The sequence below is a fragment of the Camelus ferus genome, chromosome 17 (genome assembly GCF_009834535.1).
Source record: "Camelus ferus isolate YT-003-E chromosome 17, BCGSAC_Cfer_1.0, whole genome shotgun sequence".
In the NCBI taxonomy this organism is placed as follows: domain Eukaryota; kingdom Metazoa; phylum Chordata; class Mammalia; order Artiodactyla; family Camelidae; genus Camelus; species Camelus ferus.
This window is the reverse complement of record NC_045712.1, coordinates 13,870,005-13,884,818: the sequence shown is the minus strand read 5'-3', so window position 1 is coordinate 13,884,818 and position 14,814 is coordinate 13,870,005. Positions and strand designations below refer to the sequence as shown.

The window sequence follows — 14,814 nt, the reverse complement described above, 5'->3', positions numbered from 1 at the left end:
AACTCAATCTGCACCCTCATCTAAATGACTCAGGACTTGAAATTAGTTGCCCTGGAAACTTTCAGAAATGCTCATTTAAGGTATTAGAAAATCAGGCTTGAGTTTAGGGGCAACAATTGCTGATTTTTTTTTCAATTTGGTAACAAAAGTCTGGTTGGGATTTAAGTGGTTCGCTTTCACTGCTCTTTGCCACAGATGGAGTAAGCGCCAACAATGCAGCTACAGAACTCCAGAGAATGGAAATAGACAAGCTTCGTGTACATCGCTTGTGATACTCAATGAGATACAGTATAGAGGCCCGAGAGGTGGGCTGGCTAATAGACAGTACAAAAGAACTACAGAAAATGCATGACAAGGTATTATTCAATTACCATAGTTAATCATTGTAACACATGAAATGTAACAACAGACTCACTGATATTCAACGCCTCCAAATTTTTAATTAATTTATTTGAGGGCTCAGTTAAGGAAGTAGATTAATCAGAGAGTATGAATAGGGAGTACAATGTCAGAGGAGCTCTCCTCATTTCTGACTCCTGCCTAGGTGCCTCTGGGATTCTACACAATCTTGCAGCTCCAAGTGTGGTCCATGGACCAGCAGCACTGGCGACCCCTGGAAGTGTGTTTAAAATGTACGCTCTCTGGCCCCACTCCAGACCTGATAAATCAGAAGCTTCCTTTTCACATGCTCTCTAAGTGATTCACATTCATGGTAACATTTTGAGAAGCACTGATCTCGAACTTGGTTTGAAGCCTCTATTGCTGGAGAAAATATTCCATTTCAAAGTCCTCAATCACACAATAAACAGAGTAAACATAAAAGTGTCTGCCAAAATACGCTTGGAGTAAAAACAGAACTTAATCACTTACCTCGCCTATCAAATCATAAATGGGTTTTAAAGCTTTAATGTCGCTAGTCTGTCGTCAAAACAGGGCAACAGAACTACACAACTAAAGAAGTATGCCTTCCTAAACACAAGATACAGAATTCATGACACCAGCAATAACAACAACAAAGAATTTAAACTATAAGTGGTTTCATATTTGAAGGGCTCAAATATTTAACCATTGTAACCTATTGCTAAAACAATCGATTGGGCCAGGATGTGTCTTTTGCCCAAGCTGAGTGTTTTAGCAGCTGTTAAAATAGTGAAATCGGCCCAAACCGTCAAACAAGTCCTACGTGGTGCAGTTATAGTTAACATGACTAGCCCAGAGCCTGGTACGTGGTAGGATTCAACATTAGATTATTTTTCTTCCAGTCTCTCTTTCAAGACTATTCACACATGCATCTCTATGCCATATGGGTAATTAGGCTGTTGTTCCATTTTTAAATCACCAGTGATTACAGAATAGATACTAATCAAGCACTACATATGTGCCAGATACTGAACTAGGCTCTTTTAAGTATGCCATCTCATATGTAATCTTGTTACGTTATCTCATTCCTCTCAGACTCAGAAAACTACCTCTATTTTACAAATGAGGAAAATAAGTTTCAAAGTGATTGACCAACTTGTCCAATGTCATATACAGGAAGAGGTGGTCTGAGGAACCAGGCAAGGATTTGATCAACTCCCTAAAAAGGGCTCTCTTCATCAGGCAAGACTGTGCAAGAGCTGGGAACTGCAATGAGCTCATGCTTTGGTTGACAGTTTCTAAACTGAATCTGAATTGGAAAAAAAGACAATGCCTTGTGGATATTTTCACAAACACTTGCTTTTTTACAAAAGGTGTAGGGAAGCCCCGTTGAAAATTGAATGTCTTTTAATACATTAAAATACGTCACTTATTTTATGAAAAACAAATAACCCTTGTTTAATGTCTTTTATAATATTTTAATACAATGTATTATCATCAGTGAAGTTTCAAAGGTTTTAAAGTCTCTCTTGCTTTTCTGTCCTCTATTTCATTAATTTCTGCTCCAGTCTTTATTGTTTCCTTCTGCTTGCTTTAGGTTTAGTTTGTTCCTCTTTTTTAAGTGTCTTAAAGTAGAAGGTCAGATTATTGATATGAGATCTTTCTTCTTTCTTAATAGAGTCACTTAAAATATAGCTATAACTTTCCCTACTTTAGCTACATCCTGTAAGTTTTGATATGTTGTGTCTTCATTTTCATTCGTCTCAAAATAGTTTCTGACTTCTCCTTTGGTTATTTAGGATCGTGCTGTTTACTTTCCATATATATATGAATTTCCCACTTTTTTTTTTTTCTGTTACTGATTTCTAATTTCATTCCACTGTGGTCAGAGCAGATACTCTGCATTACTTCTGTGCTTTTAAATTTACTGAGATTTGTTTTATGGCCTAGCATACGGTCTAGTCTGCAGGATGTTCCACGTGCACTTCAGAAGAATGTGTGTACTGCTGTTGTTTGACAGAGTGTTCTACAGATACCCGTTAGGTATGATTGGTTTACAGTGTTGTTCAAGTGTTCTGTTTACTGGCTACTCTTCTGCCTATTTTAACTACCACTGAAAGTGGAGCATTGCTATTTCCAACTACTATCATTGAATTTTTAATTTCTCCCTTCATTTCGGTCAATTTATCATTATAAAACATTATGATAAACTTTACTGAATCAGTAAAGTGAAGTAACAAAAGACCACATATTATATGACTCCAGGTAAATGAAATGTCCAGAATAGGCAAGTCTATAGAGACAGAAAGTAGAATAATTGCTTAGGGCTGAAGGCAGAGTGTGAATATGATAGCTAATAGGTACAGGTTTTCTTTTTCAAGTGATAAAAATATCCTAATGTTGACTGTGATGATGGTTGCATGCATCTGTGAATACACCAAAAACCACTGAATTGAACACTTTAAATGGATAATAGTATGGTATGTGAATTATATCTCAAGAAAGCTGCTTAAAAAGAAAATATATCACTTAGTTTGTGAAAAGCAAATAATCTTTACTTTCGTCTCATAAATATTTTGATTTATCAGGTTTATTTAGAGAGAAGAACAACTGCAGTGAGAAAAACACTCAGGAAATGCTGGAAATAATTCACTCCTTGGAACACTAAGGGGAAATCATCTCTCAGAGAATCATCAGAGGGGACTCGGGCATGGAAATACCTGAGGACTAATCAAGGCACTGGCTGGGAAAAAGATACACTGTTTAAGTAGCACAGTTGAGAAAATTAAGGCATTAATCACTAAAAGAGATTTCTAACAGAAAACACTGTAACAGAGAACAACCCATGTAAGTTCTAATATACCTGGAAAACATTTCATTCACCACTAATTTGTGTATCAAAGAAACAATTCAGTATGCTTTACGTGGTATAAAAAAGCAGGAATAAAATTACCTCTTCGGAATCAAAAGCAACATCTTCTAATGTATACTTCCCAGTCTTACCCATCGGATCTTTTATCCTAACAAAGTTAGAATATTTATTGACCTAATCAGCCCAACTAATTGCTACCACATTAACCATTTTAACAAGCAGTTTTGAATTTAGCATTAAAAATAGTATGAGCTTTAAAGATGCAAATATTCACTATGACTACATATGGAGTAACATTTTTACAGAGAATAGAAAAAATAGACAATGTAACTAGTATATCTATTTAACTCCCTATCCTCTGAAAAGAAATTGTTAACATCAGAGAATGATTTCCACCGAGGGACACACAGTGTTAGGATAAAAAAAAAAGTCATTTACATGTCTCTTTAGTGACCTTTTAGCATAATGGAAATGAGACTAGTATTTCAAATCTTCAATGTCACTTCCCTAATAGTTTTATCAGAATGGGCTACATAATGAAATTTCACCCTAGGAGAAAGCACAGTATAAATGGTCTGTGTCTTTTTGCTCTTCTTTTCACCCATATATAGCTTTACATTTATTATTACTTGTATTGAGATATAATTTATAGAATACAAAAATCACACTTTCAAAATGAACAGTTCAGTGGCTTTTAGTGCACTCAGAGAGCTGGGTAATCATTTCTATTACCTAATTTTAGAGTATCTTTATTGCCCCTGAAAGACACCCTGTATCCATTAGCCATCAATCCCCATTGCCCCTCTCCCCTCAGCCCCTGGCAATTACTAACCTATGTCTTGTATCCATGGATTTGCATATCATACAAATGGAGCTATACAACATGTGGCTTTTTGTGTCTGACTTCTTCCACCAAGCATGCTTTCAAGGTTCATCCACACTGCAGCATGTGTCAGTACTCTATCACTTTCCATTGCCATGTAATATTCTACTATATAGCCATACCACATTTTATTTATTCCTTCATCAATTGGTGGACATTTGGGTTCAACAACTCAATTGAATAAAGTTGCTATAAACATGTACATACCAGTTTTTGTGTGGCTATATTTACATTTCTCTTAGGTATATACCTAGGAGTAGAATTGCTGGGTTATATGGTAATGCTATGGTTAATATTTTCAGGAACTGCCACATTGTCTTCCATAGTGACTGTACCATCCTCATGCCTCTTCTTGAAGTTCAAATATAACATTCAGAAATAGGAAAGCGTTTTGTCTTGGTTCTTCTTCTTTAAGGAATCCTCAAAATTTAATCCACTGACTTAACTAAATAGCTTATGACCAACCTGGTCTAGTTCAAATCTTAAAGTAGCATGTTGAGTGAAGGAAGATATACAGATGGCAAATAAGCATGTGAAAATATGTTCCACGTCACATATCAAGAAAATACAAAAAACGATATACCAAAATCTAGAATGCTAACAACAACAATTGTTGACAAGGAATTGGGGCAACAGAAACCTTCATTCACTGCTGGTGGGAATGCAAAAAGGTACAAGTCACTTTGGAAGACAGTTTGGGTGTTTCTTACAAAACTAAACGTATTCTTAATGTATGATCCAGCAATCATGCTCCTTGGTATTCATCCAAAGGAGCTTAAAATTTATATCCACTCAAAAACCTACACTTGGGTGTTTATGGCAGCTTTATTCATAATTGCTAAAATTTAGAAGCAACCAAGATGTCCTTCAGTAGGTGAATGGATAAATAAACTGTGGTACATCCAGACAGTGGAGTATTACTCAGTATTAAAAAGAAATGAGCTCTTGAGCCATGAAAAGACTTGGAGGAATCTTAAATGCATATTACTAAGTGAAATAAGCCAATCTGAAAAGGCCACATACTGTATGATTCCAATTATACGACATTCTGGAAAAGGTAAAACTATGGAGATAGTAAAAATCAGTGGTTGCCAGGGGGTTGGGGCAAGAGAGGAATGTATAGGCAGAGCACTCAGAGGGTTTTTAGGGCAGTGAAAATACTCTGTATGATATCATAAGGATGAATATGTGTTATTCTGCATTTGTACAAATCCACAGAATATACAACACCTGAGGAATTGTAATGTAAACTGGAACTTGGGTCATAAACATATGTCAATGTAGGTTCATCAGCTGTAACAAATGTAGCTCCTGATGGGAAATGTTGACAGTGGGGAGTCTGTACATGCCCAGGGGCAGGGGACAGATGGGTAATCTCCTCACCTTCCTCTCAATTTCTCTGTGAACCTAAATCTGCTCTTAAAAAAGAAAAAAAAAACCAAAAAACCAGACTTAACTTTAAAAAAAAGTACGTGGTATCTCCAAGAATTAAATGCACATTTGCATTCAGAGAAAGGTACAATAGTTGACAATCTGAATCCTCACATATGCATGTGAATAAATTTATGCATGTTAGTAAGTTCTATCTTGCAGTTGTGTGTTTCCTCATGCCAACTTATAGGTACCACAATTATGATGCTTTATTCCAAGAACATGACAACATTGGCTTTTACAACTGTTCGGCCTTTATGACTATGAAGTGGGAGCAGTGATGCTTATGCTGCCACAAACAGCCTCTATTCTAAGATTTCATGCTCTAAAGGGCTCAAATTTCAAGTCCTATTAGACCTTGGGCAAATAACTGACTACTATTCACCGTCAGTTCTTCTACTTACGAAGCTGAGTAAGAACAGTACCTATTTCAAAGAAGTAACTGGAGATCATACAGGTGAAGTGCCTAGCACATAAGAAGCAATCAATAAATATTATTTTTTTCCTCTATTTTTGCCAGTTATAAAGTCATGGTGAGTTAGAACTAAATGGAACCATTTAAGGGAGAGTGTTCTTCTTAAAAACAATTTTTTTGGCTTCAAATAACAATTTTAAAGACAAGCTGTTTACATCCTTAAATGCTCTTTTCTGAGTCACTTCTCTTGGCCTCAGTTTCCCGATCTCTTAAGTGGGTATATAAACAGCTATTTCCACCTTAAGGCTATTTGGAGAATTAAATAAGAAAGTATATAGGAAATTACTGGTCAATTATAAGCTGATTTTAAAATATTATTTTTTTGCACCTTTTCTGCGCAATGCGCTGAGCTAAGTACGTTGAAAGAAACCACAGCGACTACAAAACAAAAATAAAACTGGGGGCTTATTCTTAAAAAGAAAGTATTATAAAAATTTAAGATGGTATCATTATTAAAAAAAAATCTTACAGCCTAAAACTTGAACAATATTTGCTTATTTATTGGTTAAAAAATGTTTCAAATGAGCTTCATTTCGCATTGCCACGCAATCAAATGCATGTGACATTACGAAATAACTAGAACTATTCTGTAAAATTACATCCGGGCCCGGTTTCTCTGCAGTTACTCACTGAGTGTTTCCCACCCACCAGGGTTGAGTGAAGGAGATCTGAATGTTAACTTTCACAGTTGGGAAGTTAATTATTGCTCTCTATGCTCATACGGTTTATCAAAATTTAACTGAATTTCCTTAAGGCACTGAGCCACCTTGTGACCTCGTGGTCCAAGCGGGCAGGAGAATCACAGCCCAGGACCAAAGGGAGGACTGGCGAGCCAGGTTTGCAGCAAGTCCCCTTTCTGCTCCTGCAGGACCTGACAGCCAGAAGGAGGCAGACAGGACTCGTCAGTGTTCCACACTTGGATTCTGTAGCCAGACCAGCCCTTATTCACGTTCCTGCCCTAGTGCTGCTCTAGCCGCCTTTCTTGGGCAACTTCCTATCTCAAAGCCTCGGTTTTGTCATCTGTAAAATGAGCACACTAACAGTACATCCCTTAAAGAGTAACAGTGAGGATGAAAAGAGATAATATGGAAAATGCCTGGGACACAGAGCATGGCACTCAGGAAAGATCCAATAATATTTAATGTGATAATAACTCTTAGTTGTTATTGTTTTACTAGTAGCATGCAAAATATCCTCTCTTTATCTATTAGAATGTTGACGTCAGGGTTTCTCAAACAAAGCAATTCTATTTTTGGAAGGATCTTCTAAAGGAAAGGAGGGAGGGAGGGGAGGAAGGAAGGAAAGTCATAAAGACCAGCCTCTGCTTTCACGGAACCTCCAACCTAGGTAAGAAGCTCGTGCAGTCTGACGTGAGAAGACCTCGTCGGAGATGGCATTAGATGTCAAGAATTACCACAGACACGTCCGCCTCTCAACTGGCTCAACAGCTGATAACATCCAGGAAACAAAAAGTGGAAGCCGATGGCAGTGCCCAGCCCTCTGCTCTAGTCCCATCAAAGATCTGCGCCCACTGGGAATGTTCAGAGAGCTACTCAGTGAAGCCTTCACACTGGGACTCCAAGGGACAGGAGCGACAGTCTACTGGCATCAGAGGAGGATGGATAAACAAACACAATGTGGGGGGATAAAAGAGATAAACCATAAAAACAAAAACAGCTATAAAACCCACAAATGTTCTAATAATAAAGAACAATGTGTTTCCAGAACTGGGTGAGGAAGGAGCTAAGGGAAGGAATTGTTCTGTGTATATAAAGCTCTAAAGAGTATGAATGAAAATCACCAGGGTTTACTTTTTTTTAAGGGTTCTTAATTTGACAGCCTGAAAAACAACAGTGAATGCCTAGATGCTGACTAGGGTCACGTCCCCAAGCTCATTTCTTTGGACAAACTATGAGTTTTGGGGGGAGAAGTGGCACTGGACATGGGTGCAGAGGGCGGCGGCGGGAGAGATATCAAGAAGGTTCCTTTGGGGCTGGCCAGAACCTTTATGGACGATGTTTTCCCAAGAATGGCTGATGGAACATGAGTCCCAGAAGATATTTCCAAAAACAAACCAAGTTGGTTTGCAAACCACTACACAGCATTCACATCTGGGACTTTCTCCATATGCATTAGCATTTTAAAAGGCCTGAGAAGTCTTGCGGGAAAGAAACCAGTGTACATTTTGTTTAGCCATGGAATTGGGAAACTTACAGGATCTTGGCCAACTGATGAGGGGGCTGAAAAATCCCTGGAAACAAAACAAGATGAAGAGGAATGTATGGACGGGCCTTCCTCTCAGGGAGAGAAGGAGATGCCATTGGAAGAAAATAATCAAGATGCTTCTTGCAGTCCAAGGGGCTATGGTGGGTGGTGGGTGGTGGGGTGGTGGGAGGCATATCTGAGGGTCATCCCACTAGTTCCTAAGGGGAGGGTGTCTCCAGCTACCTGGGGAGGTCACTTTGCTGACTTGGGTGCACAAGCTGGGACACGTCCCGCAAAGGTTCTGCCATACCCTTCTCATTCAACATCCCTCAGCTCCTTCAACTACACACAGTCACAGTGACAACAACTACCATTATAGTAACACTGGTTCACGTTTGTTGAACACTTTCCTCTGGGTCAGGCCCTCTTTGAAGCATTTTATTATGGATTAACCTCACTATTCTTCCCAGCAACCAGATAAGACAGGGCACTATCCTCTCCACTTCATAAATGAGGAAACTGAGGCACACCTCAATAACTTGAGAAATAACTTGAGAAAATATTAACAGCGTATCTGTTTGGAACAGTGTTAATATTGCTGAACATACTGAACATACCTGGGCTTGTATTTTACTGACAGTGTTTGGTTTTGCTATTCAACTCCTGCAAAACACTCCTCGGGAAAAGTTGGTTTGGACTCATTTCATCTCTTAGCAGTATGGGGAGATGGGCCTTTCTGCCCTGCGGGGTACCAGCTGCCCATGGGCACCCTGCACTACCTGCGGCCTGCTTTGATGGCTGCCTCTCAGGCCCCTTTGGGACACAGCTTGGGATCTAGGCCAGTGCTCTCCAGGAGAAATAAAATGTGAGCCTGAGGTAGGCTTCTAAGGATTTCTAGTAGCCACATTTTAAAAAGTCAAACAGATGAAATTAATTTTAATACTATATTACATCTAATCCAATATATCCAAAATATAATCATTCCAACATGCAGCACGAGCCCCACTGCAGAGGCTCAGGACCCACGTGAGGCTATTGGCTACGGGACAGGGTGGTGCAGTCCAGGCATTAAACATTTGCAGAGTGAACAGAAGGGGCAGCGTGAGGTGCTAGGTAAGAATTTGGGCTTGGGAGATAGAGAGACCTGTGTTCAAATCCCAGCTTCTCTGCATTCAATCTGTGTAAACTTGGACAGGTCATTGAAGCCCCTTGTGCCTCAGTTTCCTCATCTGTGAAATGGGGATGATAACGGTTCTTCCCTAATAGGGTGGTAGGAAGGGCTGAACGATGTAATACACAGAAAGTGCTGGTACAGGGCCTGCTGCAGAGTGAGTACCCGAGAGGTACTGGCTGAGCATAGGCTGCAGGAATAAAGGGGCTCCTGCTATGTGACATATCACTGCCACTCGTGTGTGGCCCTGTGATGGGTCGAGGTATCACTCGCATAACAGAGATTAAAGAGCACTTGGGCTGGCGCCCTTTATAAAAGGCTTCTGAGCAACTCCTAAGGAATATAGCTCCCATATTCCTTTGATAGACAAGTTTCCCAGTTGACAGGTAACTGAGGATGAGTTTCTACACCAGAGCCTGAAGTAGAAACCCCTCCTCATCCTGATGTCCATGAGCTGGCCACCCCGGTAATGAGTAGTTGCAGGGACATGCTGTACTCTGATCACAGGCTGAACTCACCGGGGACCCTCCCAACCACAGGCCACCTTCCTGCAGCACCCCCGGCGCTGATATCTAGTTGCTATCTATTCAGATACTTAGTTGCTGTATATTCAGCCCTTGCTGTGACAACTTAATCCCTCAAGTGAGTTTAAAGCCTAATATCTTTCTCTGTAGCCTTGATGTAACTTCTTAAAATGATCTCACTAGTGTATTCTTAATTATCCTTACACTCAAATCCACTGGCACTCCCAAAACCTTATTTGAGTTGCTCTTTTGAACATCCTCTTTTAGGCACCATCCCTGGACAGCTTTTCCTTGATTTAAAGCTTGGAAAGAACACAGGATTGGGAAGGGCTCACTTTTCCATTTGTCTTAGCTCCAAGATTACAAGTTCCTTTAGAATCCTGAGCCTAGATCCTCTTATCCACAAAGAGGGACTAGAAGTTCTCTACAGTTCCTTTCAGTATTAAAAAATTATGAGTTCTTATATCTTATAAAATATAAGTGAATAATGTTGAAAAATGCAGTCCTAAGATTCAAAAGGGATAAAAACCAACAGTCATTCCCCCTGGCCACTGTCACTCTCAAAGAGGATATCGAAGAAGTGTAGCTGATGATAAATAATATCAAGAGAGGTACCATATAGGCATCTTCATTACTTACTGCAAAGTGTTTTTTTAGATCTGCTAAAACAGGTTCATAGTGTCTGAAAACTATTTCCATTCTCTAATCTGATTCATTACAGTGGAATAGCACCAAATGTGAGGATTAGGAAACTGGCTGAAGAGGAACAAAAAAATTAGCACATAATCCAAGTTACCTTTGGAAAACCATCACATTGCCCACAAAGCACAGAATAGGAACTTAGGGAATATTGGAGTCATGGCTCCTATTCCTCTTGCCCCAGGGGTGTAGTCATACAGGGCTGAATCTTGCATTCCTAACTTCTTCTATGCGTGTCTCTGTCTGACCGTCGTCTGGCTTTCTCTCCTGTGCGCACATATGCGTGATAGAACATGGTTGCATTCTTAGGAATTCAGGTCTTCCTTTGTAACTGTTCTTGCCTTTGAGCCAAGAGAACCCATTCCTACTATAAACTAAACTGGCTTGAAATTGAAAGCTGTGTTCCTAGATACCAACTAGAAATAAAAACAACATCCCTCTGTGGGCAAATACAATGGTTTTGAATAATCAGTCCTAAGTAAGCCTCTCCTAGTCCATTTCTCTGCATGTGTCTTGGACAAACTCTATACTTCACTCTCTACTATGCTTTCCTGTAGTGTCATCCTGTTACAGCATGAAATCCACAGGGCATGAAATGCTTGCAATAAAATAAGAGAGCTTTGTATGACACGTGTCTGCAAATGAAGAGAATGAAAAGACAGGCATAGTCTGGGAGAGAGTATTTGCAAACTATGTATCTGATAGAGGGCTAATATCAGAATATATAAAGTATTCTCCAACTTCAATAATACAAAAACAGACATTCCAAGTTTTTTTTAAATGGGCAAAAGATTTGAACAGACATGGCAACAAAGAAAATACAGGGATGGTAAATAAGCATATCATTAGTCATTAGGGAAATGCAAATTAAAACTGCAATGAGATACCACCACACATCTATTAGAATGGCTAAAATTAAAAAAACAAACAAACAAACAAACAAACAAACAAAATATTGACAATACTAAGTGCTGACAAAGATGCAGTAGAACTAGGACTTTTATACCCTACTGCTGGGACTGCAAAATGGTACAGCCACTCTGAAAAGTAGATGAGCAGTTTCTTACAAAGTTAAACATATGCTGACCGTATAACCCAGATAACTAACTATTCAGCAATAAAAAGGGATGAATTATTGATACAGGCAACAGTGTGGATGAACCTCAAATACACTATACTTAGTGATTCTGTTTATATGACATTCTGGAAAAGGCCAAACTATGAGACAGAAAACAGGGAGCTGCTACAAAGCACCCCAGGAATCATTCTCTATCTTGATTGTAATGATGGTTACATGACTGTATGCATTTGCCAAAACCTGCGGAATTTTACACTAGAAAGGATGACTGTTTCTGCATGTAAACTATACCTTAATAGAAAAAAATGGAAGAAAATACTAGAAAATATTCATAGAAAATAAAAAGATGTGTGAAAAATTACAATCTTAGCAGAAAAAGTTTGAGGAATATCATATTAATGTGAACTTTTCCCACACACAAGCCAAGTGCACTTTCAACACCCCATGCTAACTTTAATGCCACATGAGAGACAAGGGTCAATAAAAAAGGAGGCATTTTGTCAACATTTACCCCTCGTTTAATTTTCCCCCTTCTCAAAGTCCACCAGCCACATGTATACACAAATCACCATATCTTGCATTTCCTCCTATTCCTCTTTGTGATACTCAGAACGCTTCATACTTAGTAACAATTTGCAGTTATATGAAATGTCCATGCAGAAGTTTCGTTCAGACAGAAGCTGACTTTGGTTACCTATAAATAACTATTCTAATGATTCTATAAGAATCTGATTATCACAAGGAACTAAACTTTCGTGGATCCAAAATGGAAAATTTTAAACCTCAGTTGTAGGAATAAATCACACTTTATTAAATGAGTGGGTTTATTTGAAGAAAACCAAGAGATACTCCAGTGTCTCACTCCAAAAAGACAGCCTGTTCAGGGGACAGTCTGAGAGCTCTTGGAGTAGCCCCAAGTACCTTTTGCCACTGTTAGCCTGCACATGTGACGACAGCCCTCTGCCCCAGCCTTCTGTCATTTCTTACAGCCCTTCTTTAGAAGGGCATCTTAACCTGTTTCAGGGGGGTACTAGGAAGATGAACAAACTAGCAAGTGTCTGTATGACCCTTTCCCTTGGCAGGGAATGAGTTTTTGAAGCAAGATAAATAACCAACCAAGATTTGATGACAAGTGATGGGGAAAGACCCTGATTTGGGACCAAAGGTGAGGCAAGCCACCCTGGGCTGTCTCTGGATCCAGAAGCTTATTAAAAGGGCTCGTGGGAGTAATATTCCATTGTGTATCGTATCTTCTTATTATTCAGCCATAAAAAAGAATGAAATAATGCCATTTGCAGCAACATGGTAGACCTAGAGATTATCATATTAAGTCAGTCAGACAGAGAAAGACAAGTATCATATGATATCACTTATATGTTGAATCTGAAAAAAATGATACAAATTCTGTTTAAAAACCAAAAACAGACTCATGGACTTAAAAAACAAACTATGGTTATCAAAGGGGAAAGGACATGGTGGGATAAATTAGAGGCTGGGGATTAACAGACACATGTTACTATATATAAAATAGATAAAAAAACAAGGACCTATTGTATAGCACAGGGAACTATGTTTAATATTTTGTAATAATCTGTAATGGAAAACAATCTGAAAAAGTATATATATCTATAGATCGATCTATCTATCGATCTATAGATATATCTATGTATCACTTTGCTGTACACCTAAAACTAACATTGTAAATCAACTACACTTCAATAAAAATTTTTTTAAAAACGGGGGATCACGGGAGGGGACAAGAAAGCACGTCATAAATCAAAGAGATCTAATTTCACTCCCAAACCTAACTTGCCATTTTTACATTCCCAACCGGAAACTGGTTCTTCTGGGCTTCAAAACACAGGTGAGTGAAATTCTTGAATGGTAGATAAGGTAGTCTCAGGAAATACTGTAAACTGAGGATCTTTCTATTGGTAGGTTAAAAAAAAAAGAAGAAAGCTATCAAGGTACTCCAGACGAAGGGTCAAAACCCAACCTAATGCACTGTCTTTTGTGCTCAACAAAACTGGTTCACTCCTGGTGGTTTTGTTCTTGGTACATGCTCTGGGTTTGGAGGCTGACCCTGCTCTTTGAAACTGTTGCAAATGGACCCTGACCTTATGATAATAAAGATGAATCAAAGAGTAAAAGAAGAGAAGTGGAAAGGAAAAAAAGGGCCAGGGGGAACAAAATTTTAACAAGGACCATGACAAGCAAGTGACAAGTTACTTAAGAGGCCTAACCACCAGCTGCAATGTGGGGACCTTGTTTAGATCAATTAAATTTAGATTAAGCAAATGGACTGTAAAAAGGCATTTTGGGGACAACTGGGAAAATTTTAACATAGATACTGTTTAGGTGATAGGGAGTAATTACTGTTGATTCTGCTCACCTTGATAAATACTATTACTGTTATGTCAGAAAAAATATCCTCATTTTTCAGAGATGTATATTGGAGCATTTAGAAAATGTCACGCTACCTGGGTTTACTTTAAAATTCTCCAACAAAAAGGAAAACAAAAACAAAAAAAGAAGCAAGTGTGGAAAAAAAATCTCTGTCGTCATTAACTGTAGATGGTGCATGCTTGTGGTTCATGTTACTGTTGTCTCTACTTTTACATGTTTGAAGATGTTTGTAATAAAATGCCTTTTAAAAAACATGATGAATTTAAAAAAAATTATAGAACAGTTTCTGTATTAGAAGTTTCTTTTTCTACTATTCTTTGCCAATTTTATTGGAGTATTGTACTATTAACACTAATGTTAAAAATAAAAAAGAAAAGCAATATTTTAATGTAAATACCTTAAGGAAGATAAATCTGAGGAAATAAGCTCAAGAACTCAGTTATTTAAAACAGTACCTTTCCAGCAATTTACAAAGGATTTCAGAGGTCATTGCTTATACTGACTATTTATTAGACATGAAGTCCAATGAAGAATATAGAAAAGGAAAAAAAAGGTATAAAGATGGATGAGGAACAAAAAGAGGTAAATGAAAAGAAATGAAGCTGAAACTATAAACTCCAAATGGCAGAAACTGTCTTGAAAGATTCTAATTGCTTCTGGCTTTCAGGTCCAGCTGTTTCCTGCACACACTGTGGACAAGTTCATTCACG

General features: G+C 38.4%; 1 protein-coding gene across 1 annotated transcript in view; it reads right to left on the bottom strand.

Moving 5' to 3' along the window:
* The window catches only part of ADAMTS9 (ADAM metallopeptidase with thrombospondin type 1 motif 9), a 156,812-nt gene that overhangs the window by 128,643 nt on the left and 13,355 nt on the right, over positions 1–14,814 (bottom strand).